We start from the raw sequence: 23,882 nt of genomic DNA on the forward strand, positions 1-23,882 counted from the left end.
TAAATTTTTGTAAGTTCCAGTGCTAGGAAGTTTGTCCTTATTTTGAATTGAAACCTGTTGCCCTGTAACCTTCACTTTCTAGCCGTGACACTGCCCTCTGGAATTATACACAGAAAAAAAAAAAATGCCTCTCTGTTCCACAGACAGCTCTTCAAAGTGCTTGAAAATGACCATCAAAAGTCCATTCTGGGGGCTTCCCTGGTGGCACAGTTGTTGAGAATCTGCCTGCTAATGCAGGGGACACGGGTTCGAGCCCTGGTCTGGGAGGATCCCACATGCTGCGGAGCAACTAGGCCCATGAGCCACAACTACTGAGCCTGCGCGTCTGGAGCCTGTGCTCCGCAACAAGAGAGGCTGCGATAGTGAGAGGCCCGCACATTGTGATGAAGAGTGGCCCCCACTTGCCACAACTAGAGAAAGCCCTTGCACAGAAATGAAGACCCAACACAGCCCAAAATAAATAAATAAATTTAAAAATAAATAAATAAATAAATACTCCTGTTCTCTGTTAAAAAAAAATTCAAAACAGGCAAATTAAAAAAAAAAAAGTCCATTCTGAATGAAGCACCTTGAGTAGTTGTCTAAATCATTGAACAAAGGTGTTCATTTCCTTCACCATTCTTTCCACTGCTCGGCATGCTACAGCATGACATAGGTAAATTACTGTTATTAATCTGTTTAAGACAATATACCATTTACTTTACATTTCACCTGGGTCCAGAAGATGGTCTATAAAATATTTTGATCAACTTACTAGCTTTCTCTACATGAGTACCAATCAACAAAACCAGTGTACTTCAGTCAATACCCTCTGCTTTCCACAATTAAAATAGACACCTAACTTTTGATAAAAATAAGACCTTAGTTCCAGCTGCAATATGAACACCTGTGAAGCTGGAGCTTTGGAAATCTGAGAATTGTGCGGGCACTTAATCATCCTTTACACTTCACATCTTTAGTGCTCAGATGTGAAGTCCCAACCAGTGACCGGCTGACGACTTTTCCAGTAAAACAGAGGAGACATAAACCAGCGCAAATCAGACATGCTTAACAAGAGCCTTCTCACCAGCTGTCAGTGAGCCACGCAGCACTGAGGGTGCCCAGTAGGAGACTCTCCTATATCTGACTTTTGACTAGTTAGGAGTGTTTGGTTAAGCATTTCGAAAAGTGATAGGTGAGTGGGGTCTTGAGTTGAAGTTATGGGTCAGATTCCAGGCTTGCAGTAGCACATAGCAGACAGAGAAAAATAAATTACTGGGCTTTCAAGTATACATAGACATAAAATACTTCATGGTATGAATGAAAGCTAAGCTCTATTTTATAAGTTAACATAAGTAAGAAATATTGTTAAAGGGAAGTTAAAACTCCTAAAATTTCTTGTCAATAAAATAATGGCAAAAGAAAATAAATAATGGAGAGGTGGATATCAAAGGCATATGAAAGATAAAGTAGCATGTGAACCTGAGAGTAGAAGGAAACACATTCCCTTCTTTATCTTAATACCCTGGAGGATGATGATTTAATTTTGTCACCCTGTCTTCTCATTCATGAGATGTTAAAGTTATTCAAAAGAAAATTTAAGAGAAATTTATTAAGAAGAAATATATTTATTTGAAACTCACTTTTAGGATGAAATTTTATAGGGAAGATCTTGTTATCACATACAAATTTCTTATAATAATAGATTTTTTTATCATATAGATGTGACCTCTTGATCTTACTTGGGTCTCTTAATTAAAGATGAAACATGTATAGATGGAGATGTGTTTATTCACAGATATATATATGTGTGTGTATATACATATACCTATACATGAATGGAGTAATACTTATTATGTATTAATGATGTCATTATGTATGTAATGTACATATTTCAATGTATCAATCAGACAATTTAGATATTAAGTTATTGCACAATATTAGAATTAATAATATTTATGATAATACAAGTATTAAAATGTTATATTATTAATGTATTCATGATATACTTTAGGTATTATCGAATTACAAGAAAGATACTACTGTTGGCTAGAAATTTACATTTTCTCAGAAAGCTAAAAATGGAATCAAACTCTGCTGCATAAATAATTTATAATTAAATATGTCCGTTAATAAAAATATCTCATATTAATGCAATTTAGATATTTAAATGTTGTTCACAAACATCATCTCATTTGATTCTCTAACATTTAACCTTCACTTGGCTTGTGGTCATCATATTCCCTGATTCAGAGTTGATGATAATGAATTCTATGCTTTTTCAGAGTATTAATAAAAGGTAGAGAAAGTATCCAAATTCAGTTTTTCTGAATCACTAACCTGATCTTTTTTCCCCTTATAATGAGAACTTATTTGTCCAAGAAAGCAGCTTTTTACATGTTCAATCACATAGAGAATGCATTCTTCAATTTGCAGTCAGTAAGAATTGATCAATAAAATGGTACTATCTTAAGAATAAACTCAAAGCTTTCCAGATATCTAAGAATCAGTACCTTAGCATGTTTTCTCTGACTTTTTTTCCCAAATATATTTAATGTAATTTTATGAGGAACAACGAGAGGAAGAGAGCAAGAGCTCTTCCTGAAAAGTTCTTTATTTTGAAACAAAAGCACTTATTTTTGTATTTTAACAAAAAATTTTTTTCTTTCTAGATTACCCACAGACTAGTAGGAAAAATAGCCCTGGTTAATTTTTTTTTTTTTTTTGGCTAGTCTTATGACTCAAGTAAAACCATTCAGAAACAGAGTCCATATGGCTGGCTTTTTGAAGTGTGCTTAGTTCTCCATTTGGGATTCTCGATTTATACTGCTCAGTCTGATTTGGATAACATGCAGGTTCCCTTCAGTGAACTGACCTGGTGCAAACATGAATGGCTTAATTCTATAATAAATTATGGAGGAACTAAAGCTTTCTAGATGAGTTTGCCTCTTAAGTAGCAATCTTTTATGTCGCCTTATAAAACTGAACTTTTGTTTTATTTGTAAGTCATTCTGGCATAGTAAACTGTTTGAATTTGGGGCATTTAGTTTTGGGTCTGAGCATATTCTTTCTTGGTGCATTATTTTATGATGGTTCTGGAGCTACTTATTAGCCAAAGCACCTGAAAGTTCTTGGAGGATACTAACATCTAGTCGAAATAACATCACATCTAAAGGTACATGGAAATATAGACTCCATATAACTCTGAACTCCAACTGTTCTTCATCTATTTATTTTTCTATTTATTTTATGTCTAGAGAAAGCCTACCATTTGCCATGCACTGTTGTAATAAGATCACTTTGCTTCAGTTTTGTGTGAAATTATATTGCATAGAATATGCATTTAGGCCCTTTATGAGATTGCTATTAGGGTAGGAAATCTGTCTCAGGCAAATAAAGAAATTATGGATTATTTGATCATATCCTGATGAACACTGGGTGGTAGAAATGCCCAGAATAATAATTCTTGCCCTTATTGGATAACTTGTTTGTTGTACTTAAAAAAAAAAAAATACCCAATCCTTTTTGTTACTTAATCACCACGCATGGGATTATCTAATTTAAGGGAACTTTATTTTGCTCAGTTTTGAATTTACTTAGGTCCCAAACACCAGAGATTTTTTTTTTTTATAGATTTGTTTTATTTATTTACTTATTTTCTGGCTGCGTTGGGTCTTCCGTTGCTGCGCATGGGCTTTCTCTAGTTGCGGCAAGCGGGGCCTACTCTTCTTTGCTGTTCGAGAGCTTCTCATTGCGGTGGCTTCTCTTGTTGCAGAGCACAGGCTCTAGATGTGCGGGCTTCAGTAGTTGTGGTACATGGGCTTCAGTAGTTGTGGCACATGGGCTTCAGTAGTTGTGGCTCACGGGCTCTAGAGCTCAGGCTCGGTAGTTGTGGCGCACGGGCTTAGTTGCTCTGTGGCATGTGAGATCTTCCCGGACCAGGGCTCAAACCCGTGTCCCCTGCATTGGCAGGTGGATTCTTAACCACTGTGCCACCAAGGAAGCCCCCTTTTTTTTTTTATGTTTTTCACTTTTCATACAGGTTATGATATAGCAGATATCTGCAGAGATGTTGTTAAATTAGTGAAGTTTTATCAACCCAGATCTGCATTAAGAGTCCAGGAGGTTATTATGAGTTGGGTATTAGGGTGGACTTGGAGGAAATCACCTAGACCCCAGGCCACAGGGATAATATAATAGCATATAGATGTTGAACATTGGTTCTGCCCTCAGTTCCAAAGTAGGCCTTGGCTTCACTAAAGGCAAGAAATGTTTTGCTATTTAGTAATTTTGCCATTTTCTAGATCTGCCATTTGGCTATATGAGTCCAGGAAAATTACTTAATTTTTCTGAGCCTGCTTATTTGATGAAACTAATTTGCAGTTCAAATAAGGTTTTGAGTGTGAGACATTTACAAAACAAAAAAAATTATAAATTCTAGAAATTTATAAAAGCAAATCGAAGTGAAAATCTAGTCTTCGCTGCCTCTCCCACCCTCACTCTGTATAGGTGGATCTTTTAAAGGAGAGTTGGAGATATTGTGCTCAAAACACTTTCTTAATTTATCCAAATTGGTGGATCTTTTCACCTTACATTGCATCAGTAAATTTTGGAAATGAATGAGGGAGAAGCTAAGGAGTTTTTAATACCCATAAATTCATGGCAGAAATGGCCTATTCCTAATGAGAGATTACCACTTTAACTCCCAAATGCAGTATGGGAAGATAAAAATAAACAGAAAAATAAAATAGAGTCCAAAATTCATGTCTGCCCTTACAGACTTAGCTTCTCAAACTCTACTTCTCTGTTTGGGAAATGGAGATTCATTCAAAACAAAAGAAAACATTTTCTTAGTACTTAATAATGTCTTTCACTGAAAATAGAGAGAAGTATAAAACACTGCTCCTGTCCTTAAGGAATACATTTATAATTTTTTTTTTGAGTTCAGTCTAGCCAGCTTCACATGTTTCTGGTGAGGATCAAATGAACATGTATATTAAAATGCTTTCAAATCTGTGAAGCACACAGAAATGGAAATAATAAAGATATTAAGGTAGTATCAAATTCAGGTCAATTAAGTTAATTTCATTAAGATTTTTACTATTTACTGAATTTATTACATTGCAGTAGTATGACCCTGAACAGAAACAAGGTCATGCTCTATCTACCTTACATCATCTCTAAGGACAGAATGGCTGTTAGAGCTGGTCAAGAAAATAATACTAGTTAGGCATGTTCCATAGATAGTGAGCCTTTATGGGGCAAGCCTTGTTGCTTTTAGGCTTTCACAATTGATTCTCAATGGACTAGTATTTATAAAGTATCAGAGTTATCTATTAGTTTCCTAGGGCTGCACTTACAAATTACCACAAATTCATAGCTTACAGGAACAGACATTTATTCTCTCATAGTTCTGGAAGCTAGAAGTCTAAAACTAAGAGGGCTCTAAGGAAGAACCCTTCCTTGTTACTTCTAACTACTGGTGATCGCCGGCAATCCTTGAAATTCCTTGGCTTGTGGCCGCAGAACCCACATTTCAGCCTTTGTCTTCACACAGCCATCTTCACTCTGTGTCTCTGATCTGCTTGTGTCCAAAATACCCCCATTTTGTAAGGATATCAGGATATCAGGCATAGGGTTTAAAGGCCCACTCTAATCTAGTATGACCTCATCTTAAGTTGATTATGTCTGCAAAGAACCTATTTCCAAATACGACAAGTACTGGAGTTTAGAACTTCAACATGTCTTCTGGGGAGACTGATTCAACCAACAAGTGAGTCATGGGATTCAAAATTTGAATGTGTTTTTAGGTGGAGGCAGCAATGTAGGCAATTTGAAAACTCTGATCCTAGAAATGCACTTGAAATGCATCTAATATGAAAGAGAAACTGAATTTTCAATTTAATTTATAATAGCCACATATGGCTAGTGTTTGCCATGCTGGACTTCGCAGGTCTCTCAGCTTTGCATAAAGTTACAGGGACGTTACTGTGCTGTAAAATAGTGTACTCTTCAGATTTCCAGATGGGTTCAGTGCAGTAATGTTCACAAATTGAAAAAAACAAACAAACAAAAAAAACCCAAGTTATCTTTGTTCACATCAGTATTAAATTTCTTTCTTGAACTGACAAAGTCTTAAATTGAGTGGGATAAGAGGAGAAATGATGAATAATTTCACTATATCAATAGTCATTAAAGAATAAAATTTGTTCTGGCACAATTACTATGTACTTTACAGCTCATTTAACTAACTGCTCATTATCCCATGAAATAGAAAAGCATCTTGGTGCTCAGTTCCATCTGGATGACTAAAGGTCACTGAAGTCTACTTAGAAAGTCAAGTGAAACTGATTATTTCCTACCAGATAAATGCTTACACCTAAAATTCTATTCATATATAAAGTATCAATTGACAACATTTTTGGCAAATTCAGCAGGGAGATATTGAAATTAAAATTAACCCTTTCAGTGAAAATAACTCCTTTCAGCCACGAAGGAGTTATCTTACTATTACTATTTTTTATTACTATTTTTTGTTATACAATTAAGAGTATAAAAAAATTGGAATTTTTTGTTTTTGTTCCTGCCAGATTATGTTTTCCTTACAGAGAGGGACTGAATCATATCCGTTTTTTTAAGCGAATATATGTTTGTAACTTAATGGGGACTTTAAAGTATACGTTTAAAGAAAACATGAATAAATGAATTAAGGTTATGGTTGTCTTTTTTTTAAGTTTCACGTATCACACCATGTAATAATTAGACTATTTCACGTAATAATTAGACTATTTTATCCACATCTGTGTGAGACTTTTAAATGTTTATCTCTACACAGTTCTCCATTTTATAATTCACACTTTATAATTACTTAATTCATGAGTTTGCATGGTGGGTATTACCTGTAGGTCTTTCTTTAGCTGTGTTTGCCTCTTGTAGCTCCTTCTTTAACCTCTTTTTGCAGAATAGTCTTCATACTTCCTCATCCTTTGGCATCACAAGATGTAGGATGAAATGGCCAGATAAGTTATGATTTAAGACTGTGAATCCAAATAATTGTTCACATTGGGAAAACGTATTTTCTATGTAAATAAAAATTACGTATTTAAAATTAGAAAAAAGGTAGTATGCTCTCATTTTTCTCATGTAACTTAATACCTTCATTTCTTAATTTATACCTACTTTAGGATAGGCCTAAATCCTTCCAGATTTTTGATTTTTTTATGAAGCAGCAGTCCAAACTCAATCTTCAGAGGGAACTAAGTAGGTTGGCTTTCAGGACCAGAAGGAAAAGCAAACTACCTAATTACTGGGAATTTCAAGGACGAAAATGTCTTATGCCAAGTCTAAAATATTTAAATTTTTCTTGAATTAATTTATAGCTGAGAAAATATGGATTTTTAGTTCTCAAAAATGAAGACTTAAAAAACCTACTTGAATTTGTGTGTTTCTTTAAAACAACATAAGTTAGTGTAAATGAATCAGAAACATATGGATTAAATTTCCTTAAACTATTTATAGCCATAAATAGAGGAGGAAACCAGATAGTTGGCAAAATGTACTGTGGGCTTGCCACACAACAGTCGTTTGACAATTACTTGAATAATTTACCATCAATGAACAGGGTTGGTTTATCTCTCCAGAATTACTTTGAATGTGGTGAAAATATCTGTGGAATTTAGTAGACCCCATTAATAGAAATTCTTATTTCTCTTTGTCTGGAAAGCTAAAATTTCAAATGGTCACCAGTATTTAATCATAAATGTTCATAACACTCATTGGGAAAGAAGTTATATTACTTTCTCTTTATTATTTGAAACATTTACTTTACTAATCATTGAATTTTGTCTACAAAAATGCTGCTACATTAGGAGTATAAAAAATATCAATAAGACTGAGGGTAAATATTGATATTTCATTAGTAGAGAATAAATGAATAATGATAATTTGGAAATAATGAAAACACATGACTTTCTGCTGTTAAGCATTTTATACAATTGTATAAAAAAATCAAGAATTTGCATTTTACTAATATATAGTATATTTACATTGTAGTAAATAAGTATTAATTTTTATTTTATTAAATCTACTTACCCTTGGATATCTGAAGAATCCAGCACAGCACAGAGTCACAGATGCTTAAATATGAAAACTATTATTAGTCTTCGTAAATTACTTCAGCATATTCCATCTGACACTGGACAAAGGCAATTTTGGGATCAGTCTGCTTTATAAGCCATGTAAATTAGTATATTATGAGTAATGCTTTCACCAAGGATTTGAGTGTGGAAAGAGGCATCCAAATTCAACAAAGAACTGCTGCTAGCAAAATTTCCCATTTTTTCCCTTGGTTTTTATAGGAACCAAGGCATTTTTACATCATTAATTGGGTGGGGTAATAATAATAATGCCACTACCAGTCATTTAGCACCTGCTTTTGGCCAGGCACTGTACTGTCTACTTTACGTTTTGTTCTGGGGTTTTTTTGTTTTTTTGTTTGCTGGTAATTACCTTTACTAATTCTTGACTTCATTAAACAAATCTCATATTCCTTTACTCTGTGATGATAGACTGACATAAAATCATAAATACTGCTGGATTTAAAATTTTAAAGTGTTTCTAGTTCACTTTTTCTGTCTAATTTTTTGATGATTAAACTGTACAGTTCAGTGTTTCCTATGTAACCTGGCACTTGTGCCTATGTGTCTATCTTCATGCAGGTGCGTTCAGGCAACCTGAGTCATGGAGTTTCTGTGGAATTTGTTTTTATGAAATATAAAATTTAGATAACAAGAGTGAGAAAATTATTGAATAAAAAATTGTGGATTCATAAACATCAAAGACACCATTGTGTTTAATATCAGACTTTGTTCAGACTCATGTTTCAAGAAAGATAGTTTCCAAACTCTCCAATTTTAGTTATGAAACATGTTGTCCTCTACATAATCAAAAATGTATGAAGCTCTATGCCTCTACACTATGTTCTTGACATGTTCAAAAATCAATAATCCCATAGATGTTTTCAAAGAAAAATACTCTCTTTCGATAGGATGGCTTGTCTATGCAATTGATGAGTTCCTGGAATTGTGTTAAATTAACATCTCAGGGTGAGATTGATCAGCGTTCCTTTGCTCTTCTTCCAGGGGTGGGGGTCAATCAGTGATTCAATAATATAAAGGTTTTTTTTTTTTTTCTTTTTTTTTTTCGATACACGGGCCTCTCACTGTTGTGGCCTCTCCCGTTGCGGAGCACAGGCTCCGGACACGCAGGCTCAGCGGCCATGGCTCACGGGCCCAGCCGCTCCGTGGCATGGGGGATCTTCCTGGACTGGGGCACGAACGTGTGTCTCCTGCATCGGCGGGCGGACTCTCAACCACTGCGCCACCAGAGAAGCCCTAAAGGTCTTTTTAAACTCCAAATTTTTGAGCTCCTACTGATTCAATGGCAATTGCATTTTTACAGACTCTCTCTTCCAAATAAATGTTTGAATTGATTCTTTTCAAAGGATATCTATTTTTTATTTTAATCTTTTTCTTGGTAAATGAAAGAAATAAGAAAATAAAAAGGAATAAAAATTGATATATTTTAGTAATCTTAAAATAAGTGCACATCTGATAAAGGTTTGTTATCTAGAATATACAAAGGTCTTTTATAACTTAACAATAAGAAAATAACCTAATTAAAAAATGGGCCAAGGACCTTAACAGACACATCAAGGAAATATACACATGGAAAATAAGCATATGAAAGGATGTTCAACATCATACATCATCAGGGAAGTGCAAATTAAAACAACAATGAGATACTATCATATAGCTATAAATATGGCCAAAATCTAGAAAAATGACAACACCAAATGCTGGTGAGGATGTGAAGCAACAGGAATTCTCATTCATTGCTGGTGAGAATGCAAAATGGTGCAGCCACTTTGGAAGACAGTTTGGCAATTTCTTATAAAATTAAATATTCTATTAACCATATGATCCAGTAATCATTACCTTTGGTATTTACCCAAAGGAGGTGAAAAGTTATATCTACACCAAAACTGGCCCATGGTTATTTATAGGAGCTTCATTCATAATTGCCAAAACTTGGAAGCAACTGTGATGTCCTTAAGTGGGTGAATGGTACATATACTGTGGTACATCTGGACAATGAAATAGTATTCAGCACTAAAAAGAATGAGTTATTAAGCCATGAAGAGACATGGTGGAAACTTAAGTCATATTACTAAGTGAAAGAAGCCCATCTGAATAGACAACCTACTGTATGTTTCCAACTATATAACATTCTGGAAAAGGCAAAACTGTGGAGACTATAAAAAGATCAATGTTTGCCAGGGCTGGGGTAACGGGGGAAATAAAGATGAATAAAAAGAGAACAGAGAATTTTTAGGACAGTGAAAATACTCTGTATGATATTATAATGATGGATATATGTCATTATACATCTGTCCAAATCCATAGAATGTGCAACACCACGAGTGAACTATAACATAATCTATGGACTTTGTGTGATTTTGCTGTGTCAGTGGAGGTTCCTCTTCAGTGAAAAGTGTACCATTCTGGTGAGTGAGGTTGATAATGGGGGAGGTGATGCAAGTGTAGGGGAAGGGAGTATAAGGGCAGTCTCTGTACCTTCCCCTCAATTTTGCTGTGAACCTAAAACTGCTCTTAAAAAAATGAAGTCTTAAAATGTAATTAATAATTTAAAAAATCAAATAAATGTTATGTAGGACTAATTCGAAGATAACTGACTAATGGAAATGAAGTTTAAAATCTTCCATATCTTTTCTGTTCCATTGATTTTAAGAATGTAAGACTTTGTGATTGTGATCTAAATTATTGTGTTGGGCTGGTTTAGGGAAGATGAGAACCTTATAGGCGAAAGTACATCCTTTTTTTCTTTACTGAACTGACTTTTTAAAACCAGTAGAATTTTAGCATACCTCTTATAACACGATCATATATGTGACATGGTGTTAATTAAAATAATAGCTAAGACCTTATAGGTGTGGCAACCTCAGGAAGAGAACCAAGTGATACAATACCAGAAATCATGACTTAGATTGCTTCTATCGTTTTACCTAAACATAAACTATTATTCAATAAATAAATATATACATGGATAAATAGAAACTATTGCTACACAAAATAGTCATTTTATTGAATCGTTCATATTAATAATTATAACAATGATTTTGCATTCATCCAACAATTTTCAGAGCTGACCATTTTAATTCTTACATACAATCTCTGATCTGTTATTGTTATTCTAACGATAAAAATTTCTTGTTGCATTATTCTTATTATAATTCCTCATTAGACCTTTCATACTGAAAAATTACCAGTAGTAAATCATCCATAGCCATTAAATCTTTGTCATCTACAGATAGTTTCACTTTTATTCTGATACTTTCCTGAAAGCTCTGCCATATGCTACACATGCTTTATGACAGAATTTCTGTCTTACACAAGAAAACTATGGTCTCAGAGCCTGATGGAAAAGGACTGTGAAAGGAGCTCTAAACTATTAACACCTCAAAGAACAGACTCTTGGATACAGGTTTCCATGAGACTCCATGGGTACAGGTTTCCGAGCATGCATCTCTTAGACAACTTTCAGACTCTTACCAGTGGACTGAGGCTGGATTTCCAGGACCCTTTTTTTCTTTTATCATTTTTTTTAACATCTTTATTGGAGTATAATTGCTTTACAGTGTTGTGTTAGTTTCTGCTGTATAACGAAGTGAATCAGCTATACATATACATATATCCCCATATCTCCTCCCTCTTGCGTCTCCCTCCCTCCCACCCTCCTTATCTCACCCCTCTAGGTGGTCACAAAGCACGGAGCTGATCTCCCTGTGCTATGCAGCTGCTTCCCACTAGCTATCTATTTTACATTTGGTAGTGTATATATGTCCATGCTGCTGTCTCACATCGTCCCAGCTTACCCTTCCCCCACCCCATGTCCTCAAATCCATTCTCTATGTCTTTATTCCTGTCCTGCCCCTAGGTTCGTCAGAACCTTTTTTTTTTTTAGGTTCCATATATATGTGTTAGCATACGGTATTTGTTTTTCCCTTTCTGAGTTACTTCACTACGTATGACAGACTCTAGGTCCGTCCACCTCACTACAAATAACTCAGTTTTGTTTCTTTTCATGGCTGAGGACCCTTTTTATCTAGAAACAGACAGCTTCATGAAAGCAAACTGCTGAGCCAAATGCATCAGAACAAAGATTAATTATATAATGCTGAATTAATTCATGAGTGAAATTTTATTATGGTTTTTTTGTTTGGGATAGTGTTAATATTGTCTTAATGTTATATCTTCTGGTTCTATGAAAAAGACCTTTTTCTTCTTCCACTTTTCTTATTAATTCATAAACTCTGCTTTTGTGAAATAAAATAAAACATTTTAAACTATCAGATACTCACTGATTCCCCTAGAGTTCAGAAACTCTTACTAAGTCACTTTTCATGGAAAAATAGTTATTTGCATAGGTTAATAAGAATCTGTCTTCCTTTTTACCAGGATGTTTTTGAGCAAATTGATGGGAGTGTCACATTTGAGAACAATGCCATTTTAAAAGGTTTGACAAGCCACTTTTTATGGAACAAAGGTGGTTTTACTTATGAAGTCAATGTCTACAAAGTTATCCCAGGAAATCTGGTCTGTTATCAGACTTTACTGGGTCTCAACTTTACAGGTAGTAACAAAGGTCACTGCCTAGTATTCCAGGAAGCTACTCAATTGGGGAACCTTGTGAAGAGAGGAATTTACCCAAATATATGGGTACAGCAGGTGAAATCAAGTTGGAGAAAATTTGTAGGTCTTGTTTTCCTAGACTCTGCATAGCAATTTAGATCGGCTTTCTAAAGTTCAATCTGAAAATTTTTAAATGAGTTATCAAGGTAGTATTAATCCTGTAACCTTAGTAAGTGTTGAGTATTGTATAACTCTAGATTTACAAAGTAAACTGTAGGAGAACTCTATAGTAAATTAATGTCCTTGCAGCACGTACATAAGTAATCAGGCCAAATGTAGTGATCAGACCAAACATATTATGTAATCAAGAATAATCGATATATAAATCTTATTCACTACCACACTAAAAGTGTCAGCGTTACAAAAATTAATATATAAGATGAAAATCTACCAGGATTTGATGTTGACTCTGTTAGATTTCCCTTACTTTCCTTTGCCTGGGGGTTTGGATACTGGAAAAGCAAAGCATTGAGTTACTGAGAACAAGAGCAATTGTCTTTTTGCTTTCAGTGGCTCTTAAATTTATGTACAAGAATGTTCATCACAGCATTACTTAGAATTTTAAACACTGGGAGAAACCACAAAGGGTAAATGGTTAAATACATCCACATGGTAGATACTTCAGCCACTAAATTATGTTCAAAGAATTTTTAGTGACAAGGTACAAACCCTGTATTAAGCATGATCCCAATTATGTAAATGTATGTGTACATATAAGCCCACTCTGACCACAAACTTCAGCTTCCTTGATCATCTTTCACTGTTAATAATATTCCATCTCACTTGTACTTATGATCCCTTGTCCTGTTCAGTTTCTCCCTATCCACTGGGCTCTTGCTACATCCTCTTCACCTTCAAGCTGGGGTTCACAAATACCTAATCTGACATAACAAAATCCTAATTCCTAAAATTTTAAATCAAAACATTTTCTTTCTACATGCTATCAGAAAACAGGTGGGAAAGACTGATTAGCCATCAGAATACATCAATGTAAACACATTATTATCAACCTTAACATGTTCCTCATACCTTACAAGACATCTTAATTAATATTTTTCTAGCCACTTCTGTCTTCCATTTTCTGAGGTGACCCATCTTCCTCTCTCATTGTCAGCTGATAATGTTAACTCATGGAGGAAATATTGCTCCTTCTGGCATAGGCCATTTATCCAGGTTCCCTTGGGACCACATCCCCTCCCAGTTTCTTATTCTGTCGTCCTTTATTACGTATCTTCTACTAAAACCTTTTCTGTAGTAGTAGATTTACTCTTCTCCTTTCACCTTCTATTCACTTCTCAACTCGTTTTCCTTCCACTAAAACCTTTTCTGTAGTAGTAGATTTACTCTCCTCCTTTCACTTCCTATTCACTTCTCAACTCATTTTCCAACCATCTTCTGCCCCAAACCCCAAACTTTCCCATAGAACTGATTTTGATGTGTTTACCAATAATTTCCAATAGAAACTCATTCATTACCTTACTTGCGTCTCAACTGCCTCCAATGCACTTGACTATTCCTTCCATCTTGGAACATTCTCCTCCTTGCCTTCTCAGATACTAAACTCTTCTAGTTTTGGTTCTACCTCTCTTGAAGTTCCTTCTCATTCTCCTTTGTTTTCAGGAGTCTGGCACCTCAGCTCTCAAACTTACTCACGTTAGTTCTCTCCTTTGTGTTCTAAATAATTTCAATGACTTTAATTGTCATTTGTATGCTGACTGCTCCCAAATTGTAATCATCAACCCAGTCCTCTCTTCTGAGTTTCAGACTGTATATATAACTGTTTAGGGAACATCCCCTCTTGGATGGTATTCACAATTAATGTCTTCAAAACGGACTCATGATGTAACCATCCTAACTGTCTCCTCGTCTAAAGTTATATGAGAAACCATTACATCTTTTATTATACCTCCCCCCTACCATACCCCCACATGCAATCAACAACCAAGTGCTTCCTAAAAGGTAGAATATCATTATTCATAACTAACTTACTGTTTGTTCATTTCAATGCAAATATATAGCAAAACAGTGTAATTTGGTAAGCCTCAAAATTTTAACAGATTAGCACCCCATTTAGGGAGAAACAGTAATGTCACTTTGTCATGTCAGAGCATTTAACAAATGGATTGAAATTTATCATATTTTATAACTAGCTGTCTATTGAAATGGTGGAATTTTTCTACTTGGAGCTCTTTTAAAACAGGGAAGATAGCCATGTATTGTTTAGAGGAAGTTCTGCTTTAAGGTAGGAAGGTGAAATAAATTACCTTTCAACCTTTTTTTTGAAGACTATAATTCTTCTAGATTTCAAAAATCTCTTAGTGGACATTTCTCTTTATAAGCTTCAACTTTCAAAAACTATCTCTCCTGTAATATTTTTAAGTGCTTTCTACTTTCTAACATAAGATTTTGATGAGTATTCTCCCCAGTTGTTTTTTGTGTGTCCTTTTTATATTTGTTTTAATCTATGTGACTTGATTTAAAAGAAGTCAGTGAACATTATTCAGGTTTCCAAAGTGTACATTGGAATGAAATTCAGGAGTTAGGACGTTGAAGAAAAAAGAAAGAGCTGGAGTTACATGATAAAACATTAGAATTAGTTTCTGTTTAAAGAACACAATTTTCTCATTATCCCTAAAGCATATTAGATTGTTGATTATATTTTATAATTAAGTATTCTTTTTCTGAGAAATCGCACTTTGGATCTTACTTACTTCTAATTTTAACAGTCTCAGGACACTAAATTCTGCTAAGTGTAAGCATGGCTCAGAAACCTACATGAAACAATTTCTGATAGACATTTAATAGCTGTCATTTATTGTGTTCCTAATAGGTGATAGGTATACCAAATATCTTACAAACCTGTCTTTTTTTTCCTTTAATCTTATTTTTAATCCTGAGAACCTTGCAAGATTGATGTTGTTGAGAATCCAAAGTTCATAAATTTATCAAGCTTTTGTCAACTAAATAGTGACAGAGCAGTACTTGAAACAAATGTCTCTGATTTCCAAATGTGAAAAAAATCGTTAAGTCCCTAGATATGAATTTTCATTTTCTTGCTTTTACCTATACTTTCTCGCTGTATTTTTGCCTGTGTAATAACTACTTTCTTCAAAAACTAAAGTTCACATGTGTGAGGGAGGGTGTTAATATAGGCTTATTTCATCATAATAACGTTGAGTAATTCTCAAGCAATCAGTTGCATTAAGGTTTTGAAGCTCAACATAAACTTAAATTTCCACTTTTTATATTCTCTAATCTTATTATAGTGAACCATCAAGTTGTAAATAAGCCACCCATCATTTTATAAAAGTCTTTTCTGCTTTAGTTTGGCCTTGGGCAAATCGTTGTGTCATCACTACACAAGAAATTAAGCTGTGTCTGTGATGACAATTACTTGTGCAATTTCCTGAAATCCCAAACTAGAGCTGAGACCATGGCCCATGATTAAAAACAGCACAATGGAAATATAGAGCTTCATGAAATATGGAATAAATCTATTGCAAAAATGATAGGGCTTTTTCTTTGGAACAACAGAATAAAGAATCCTTAGAGAACAACTATTAACTTTAAGAATAGTTAAAGTTAACTATTAACTTTAATATTTGCCTATTGCCTTGATATTAAATATCTTACTTTTCATAGTTTTTCATGTTCTTAGGCTGTATGTAGGACTTTATTTTTAGTCCAAGATCTACTCGAAATAAAACATTATACCTTTAACTATGTTTCAGTTCTGTGTATCTTGATTAGATTTTTTTTTTAATCAAAGTCCTGATTTTCACATTTGAAATATTAAAGCACTTTCACACTTGCTTCTCATTCTCAATTCAAACAGGTGAAGAGAAAAAAAAAGCAAAAAAACTTTACAAGCTTTTCCCAGACTCTGGAGGGGCTAATTTGCAAGATTTTGAATCTCTGGAAAACAGTTTGGTTTAACTAAAAAGAAAATTAATCTGAGATGTTCTGATAACCTGCAGATCATCACCCCTGATCAGCACATCTTTTTTGTAGAAAGACCAGACACATCTGAATTACACAGACTGAGAGATAATTAACCTGATTTTCATTTAGCTTTTCAAACAGTAAGTATAGAATCTTAGGCATCAAAGCGTTCACATCCCTTGTGCAAATTACAATGGCAGTAATGTAGTCACTTCAATAATCAGTTCCTTTTCTTTTTTCTTTTTTTTCTGTTTCAAATCCAAATGCTACCATCCAGGCTGTAAAATGATCCTAATCTATTTCGTTTGAGTTATCTTTTTGAAGGAAGTCAGAATACGAAGCCCCATACGGAAACAATCTTTATTTTCCATTGGCTGCATATGTTGCATGTCTAATGAAATGCATTTCACATATTTATTTTAGGTATGTGATAGAATTACAACATTGACAACTTTCATGATCTTCAAAAACTGGGATGCATTTTAAACATATGGTGATGCCTATCTCTGTCAGAAATGCTTAAATCTAATGTATTTAATTCGGTAAATATGAATACATAATTAAATATATTTTATTTATATATCTATACATTTATATAAATGTCAAATGTATTTGATATTTAACAAACAAACATAGTTTTGAGATACTTGGATTTTTAAAAAATTTTATTCATAGCAATTTTGTAAATACAACAGTGAAATGTCACTGAAAATCTGCAGGTGAGATCACAGTTGATTATCAATGTGGCTTTGTCTGTGACAGGCATATTGGTTGAGAAAACTTTCTCCAAATTAAATCAGTAACACAATAATTGACACCTATATTTTGCTACAGTGTTTTCTCCAATTTTCTCAAACAACTGAAAATTCTCCCCTCATTTTCCCCAGTCTCCAAATTATTTATTTTAATTTATAAATGCCCATGTTTTAAGTACTTTAATGCAATATGTGGTGTCTCAAAATTATAGCAATAATAGTGCTACTACACCAAGAAGTCAGGAATTGCTCTATTGATGACTAATAGATTTGAGTGCCAATTTTGAAATCAAGCTGCACAGGAAAATTAGAACTGGAATTTTCTCTTCTGTGATATTTCTTTTCTCTGATACAATGGCACTAAAACACATTTATACTTAAAATACTCAATTTGGAAGATAACGTTTACAGATTTCTACAAACACTCAATATTTTTCATGTAGCTTCTAAGTACATTCAACTTTTTGCTGTTAGGACCTTGATATAATCCTAGGCAGTGTGAATAATTTCTCTTTCAGGTGAAATGTACATGCACATCATGTAAAATAAAGCCAAGTACTTCAAATATTTCCCAAGGAGAAAGAGAAAGATGTTACTAATAATTCTTTTTAAAATTCTCCTTTGAAATGAAAAGTGCTCCTAAAACTATTGTGCTTTAGGTCAATTGTTGTTTCATGGTTTCATTCACATTCTACATCACCTACTTTGTGAAGGCGAGTTCAAAATTGAATAAATGTGAAACATATCTTAGTCTTTTACTACTTTGAGGAGAAAATTGTATATTTGGACAGGTGTTCTTAATTTGGGCTCCATTGACACCTAGGACTTCCAGGGAAGGGATTCAGGGGGTTCATGAACTCCCTGAAATTTTATGCAAGGTATCACATGTTTGTGCATAAATAAATTTTTATAGGAAGAAGATCCATGGCCATCTTACATCCACAAAAAGTTAAGAACCACTGCACTGAAGCAAAATCTTCAGCATTTTTATCTGGGGCTCCTTGAGTTTTGTCTACATGGTATTCATCACTTAGTACACATCTGCTGAGTTACTTTGGTTGCAATCAATAGAAACCGTCTCTGGCTGGCTTTAGCAAAATGAGAGCTTATTGTAAACACATGAAACAGCTCTGAAAACTTAAAGTAATAATGAGGAACCAAATTTGGAATGAGCTTGGAACCGGGGCAGGCTACTAGTGGAGGAAGTTAATTGGTAGTTTTATCAGGCAATTACTACTGAGAAAAATCAGTAGCCAAACTTTCTCCTCCTTTTGTTGAGTATTCTAAGAAGCCAAATCCAAGAAGAGAGTCCAGCTCTCCTATACTTTGGTTAGCAAAGGCACAGCGTGTTGCTTAAAATCCAATGACTTCACAAAATTAGAGTGAGACAATTTCCCCAAAGGATTTTGTGGGGGTAGTCTTAAAAGGAGAAGGAGAATGGCATCCAAACTAACATGTACCCCATGATACTCAGTAGGACCTAGATAGATCCCACTAGTAAAAGTAGTCCTTTCAAGCCCAAATTTAGTCAGAAGGCTTCACTGTTTTAAGTTAAGGTGAAATACCTTTCCTTTGTGCCTACATATAATTTACTTGCTAACTCATAGAACTTATGTTCTGTTATAACTGACATTACCCATTCCAGGTTACCTATTTTGCCTGAGACGTTACAATTACTTCCCAATGTGTCTCCCTGCATCCATGTTTTGTTTCCTTTAATTTATTTTCCCCTCAGCAGACAGAGTAATCTTAAAATGCAAATCGAATCATGTCAAGTCCTCTCTGAATATCTTTCAAGAACTATGCATTATTTTTAGAGCAAAATTCAAAGTGCTTAACACGGTGTACATTTTTCTTCATGATCTGGCTCTTGCTCCATTTCTATATCAAGTCATTCTCCCTCTACACTCCAGTGACACTGCACTCCAGTGACTCCAGTGATGCCAGTGCTTTCTTTGAAGCACCATGCTTCTTCTCTCAGTAGGGCTTTTACTAGTCTTGTCTGCACTCTTCTAGAACTGTGTTGCCATCTCCTTCACTTACCTAATGCCTGTTTATCTTATTCACATTTCCTAGTATGAATATCATTTCCCAAGGAATCCTTTCCTAAACTCTAGTACCAAATCCCTACTTGAAATACTGGGCTTATATTTGAATTTCCTATTATAGTCCTATAATTTTATGTTTAATATCTCTCCAGTAGAAAAAGAACCCTGTTTCTCTTATCCAGTACCATATTCCCAGCAAAGAGCATGAAATAAAATGATAAATTAACAATCAAAGGAATTGATTCTTCTGCTAGAAATCCCATTAGACACAGATCCTAGCTTGCTTATTTCCCATTTTTTCCCTAGCATAAAACACAGAGCCTGACACATAATAGTTGAAGAAGAGATATTTGTTGAGTGAATTAAATAATGCCACCCTACATTAACAAAGCACCAGCTATATGCCAGAAAACATTAGGCACAGGACATATGTTTTCATAATTCCCATAATTTTGGTTGTCTTTTTTATCAACTTCATTTTACAGATTCAAAAAAGTGGCATGATTTCAGTTTTTACTGTGCTCTGTTAGATTCCAAAGCTGCAACATGTTATATGATGCTGACTCAAACAATTACTATTAGGATTTAAATGCTGACTTTCTTCAAGCTACTCAGTACCCACTACAAAAATGTCTAGAATTTTTAAAACACAGATTTTTACTTTTGGGGCTTTAGAAAGTATGTACATGATGGGGTTAGGTATATTTTAAGTTTAGTTTCTGGTAGGCAGAAGCCATATTTACTTAATTTGCTTCGTATCTGTATATTTCATATGCTTTCCTCTTGTCAGAGTAACTGAATGTTGAGTAAATAATATTGATAACGATACAGTTTTTACATTTTTCTGAAAGGTGGCACTCCAGAGAAAAATCTCTTTGTTAACAGAGAATAACTTATGATAATCTGAATATAGTGTTGTGTTTTTTAGAATTGGTCTATTTGTTATGTGAATCCTACTGAAGAAGCTAGTGGTCTTGAGGTAGGATGGGGGCAAGTACCTGCTAGGTTTTAGGAGCCTGGCTTCCAGGCTCATTTCCCTTACTTATTAACTGTAATGTTTTGATGAAACTGTCAGATCCTCCTTCAGTTGATGGGGGGGAGAGGTGAGCAATCAAAGGCTCTCTGATTTTGCTTCAAAACTCTGATGGCTCAGGAATTGAAACAGAGGATTTTGAAGATGGATTGCTGTGCGTCACAGAAGGGAGGATGGGTGAAATTTTATGTAATGAGAATTTAGGTACCTAAATCTCATCTGCTACCCAGATCAGCCACACACTGTCCTTCTCCAGTAGTCTGAAGTTTTTCATTCTGGGACATCGTTAAGTTAGAGGCATCAGGCAATGGTGAGGGCAGGGCTGATATGCTGGACTGAAAATAGAGGGATTGTCTGTACACTAAAGATAAAACTCTATTTAACCAACCTATTCTTAGAATGTGTGGGCCAGGCAAAGACCTACAGAGTAACTCTGGAGGATTTTCTGGGGAAACGCATTATTTTAAAAAATCAGAGATATAGATATTTGAGAGGCTGCAACAAAATACCAGGTACTCTCCTATAGGGAAGGCTTCTGCTCAACAAGACCTATTTAGGCAAATAAATCATCAACTCAATTTGTACTGCCTCACTAAAGACAATGATGGGTCACAGGAAATTTTATAGATGCCTCTACGGTGAAAATCAGAGATAAAATATAATAAAGCAAAAGGGAAAAAAAGTAAACCATAGAAAACAAAAAAGATTGCAAAAAAGAAAAAAACTTCAAAAATATCTTCAGAAAGACATGAACCAAGAACAGTATAGTATGGTAGTGGATTATCCAGAGAAGAAAAATGAGTCTTTAGAAATTTAAAAATTGCAGTGAGGAGAGAGAGAGAAGGGGGAAAAATCAGTAAGAAAATTTAACAAATATCTCAGGAAGTTTAAAAACTATTGATAAGGAGAAGTGTTTTGCTATTCTAGTAATATGACACCTATAAAGAGAAGAGAGGGCTTCCCTGGTGGCGCAGTGGTTGAGAGTCTGCCTGCCGATGCAGGGCACATGGGTTCATGCCCCGGTCCAGGAAGATCCCACATGCCGCGGAGTGGCTGGGCCCGTGAGCCATGGACACTGGGCCTGCGCGTCCGGAGCCTGTGCTCCGCAACAGGAGAGGCCACAATAGTGAGAGGCCCACGTACCGCAAAAAAAAAAAAAAAAAAAAAAAAAGAGAAGAGAGAGACTGGAGAGAGAGTTATGGGAAAAGTTTCCGCTACTGAATGCCATGAGTTAAATTGAAGAGCCTCACTGAATATTTAACACAATAAATGAAAAGAAGAATCATTCTAAGTTATCGTAGTGTAATTCCAAATCCAGGAACAATAAGAAAAAGGAAAAAAAATGTGGAGGGGAGGTGCTTGCAAATATAAAATAGGATCATGATTCTAAGCGGCAAATCTGGAAGCCAGAGAACAATGGGAAAATACTTTCAAAATTCTTAGGGAAAGTAATTTCAATCTATAAGGTCATTCATTAATTGAGTGTGAAGGTTGAATTCAGGCAAGCAAATTATCCAAAGCAAAATTCTACACCTGAATTAACAGGTTTAATCCAAGCATTCATTATGACCATGATCAAATTACTTAAACTCTGGATCTGTTCCTCCACCTGTAAAATAAAGGAAACAAAAGTATGGATCTCTACCTTAGGGAAATAAAGATATCATAAAATAATGAAGTAATACTTACATAAATTGGAGCGTATAGACACAGGTTCTTATAATTCTTACTTTATTCAAAATGAAACTTTTCACACAGTAGCAACTATCTGTCCCTTGCTCTCAAATCAATAACCCATACTTCTGAGTCTGGATAAATAGTTCTCCCTATTCTATCACTAATTCCAATTACATTGACAGTTTGAAATGAGGACAGTTAAAAATAATGATTCTCTTCCAATTCACATGAACTGTTAAGTAAAAACCTTATTAGATAGACCAAGTGAGTCCCCTAAAAGTTTTAGAACCTCAAACACCAGATCAAATTAATTTTTAAGCCTATACAACCACTTTGAACTGGGTTTACTTCGTAAACTGTTTTAAATCTAGCTTTAATGATGACAAAATAGGGGAAAATTGACAGGAGGTAATATAAAATGAATAATTCTGCTCTGGCTTTCTAATAGCACCACATATAAAACAGAGATGACTACATTTTTAAAAAAATATTTTAATAGTTTTACTTCAAATAAATCATACAATAAGATCTTGTAAAGATATTTCCTTTTAGAAAAAAAATAAGTTAAAAATGTCAGTTTCTAGGAATTTTGCTCAAACCTGTTCAAATTTTAAATAATCAGATAAACAGAAAAATGGAGACTGTATACATCAATTTCTCTTCTTTTTTTAATGTTTATTTATTTATTTTTTCTTATCAGTCATCCATTTTATAAACATCAGTGTATACATGTCAATCCCAATCTCCCAATTCATCCCACCACAACCCCCACCCCCCGCTGCTTTCCCCCCTTGGTGTCCATACATTTTTTTCTCTACTTCTGTGTCTCAATTTCTCATCTGCAAGCCGGTTCATCACCATTTTCTAGGTTCCACATATATGCATTAATACACAATATTTGTTTTTCTCTTGCTGACTTACTTCACTCTGTATGATAGTCTCTAGATGAATCCACATCTCTACAAATGACCCAATTTTGTTCCTTTTTATGGCTGAGTAATATTCCATTGTATATATATACCACATCTTCTTTATCCATTCATCTGTTGATGGGCATTTAGGTTGCTTCCATGACCTGGCTATTGTAAATAATGCTGCAATGAACATTTGGGTGCATGTGTCTTTTGGAACTATGGTTTTCTCTGGGTATATGCCCAGGAGTGGGATTGCTGGGTCATATGGTAATTCTACTTTTAGTTCTTTAAGGAACCTCCATACTGTTCTCCATAGTGGCTGTATCACTTTACGTTCCCACCAACAGTGCAAGAGGATTCCCTTTTCTCCACACCCTCTCCAGCATTTACTGTTTGTAGATTTTCTGATGATGCCCATTCTAACTGGTGTAAGGTGATACCTCATTGTAGTTTTGATTTTCATTTCTCTAATAATTAGTGATGTTGAGCAGCTTTTCATGTGCTTCTTAGCCATTTGTATGTCTTCTTTGGAGAAATGTCTATTTAGGTCTTCTGCCCATTTTTGGATTGGGTTGTTTGGTTTTTTTAATATTGAGCTGCATGAGCTGTTTATATATTTTGGAGATTAATCCTTTGATGATTCATTTGTAAATATTTTCTCCCATTCTGAGGGTTGTCTTTTGGTCTTTTTTATGGTTTCGTTGCTGTGCAAAACTTTTGAAGTTTTCATTAGGTCCCATTTGTTTATTTTTCTCTTTATTTCC

This window comes from Globicephala melas, chromosome 9, assembly GCF_963455315.2.
Source record: "Globicephala melas chromosome 9, mGloMel1.2, whole genome shotgun sequence".
NCBI classification, from domain to species: Eukaryota; Metazoa; Chordata; class Mammalia; order Artiodactyla; family Delphinidae; genus Globicephala; species Globicephala melas.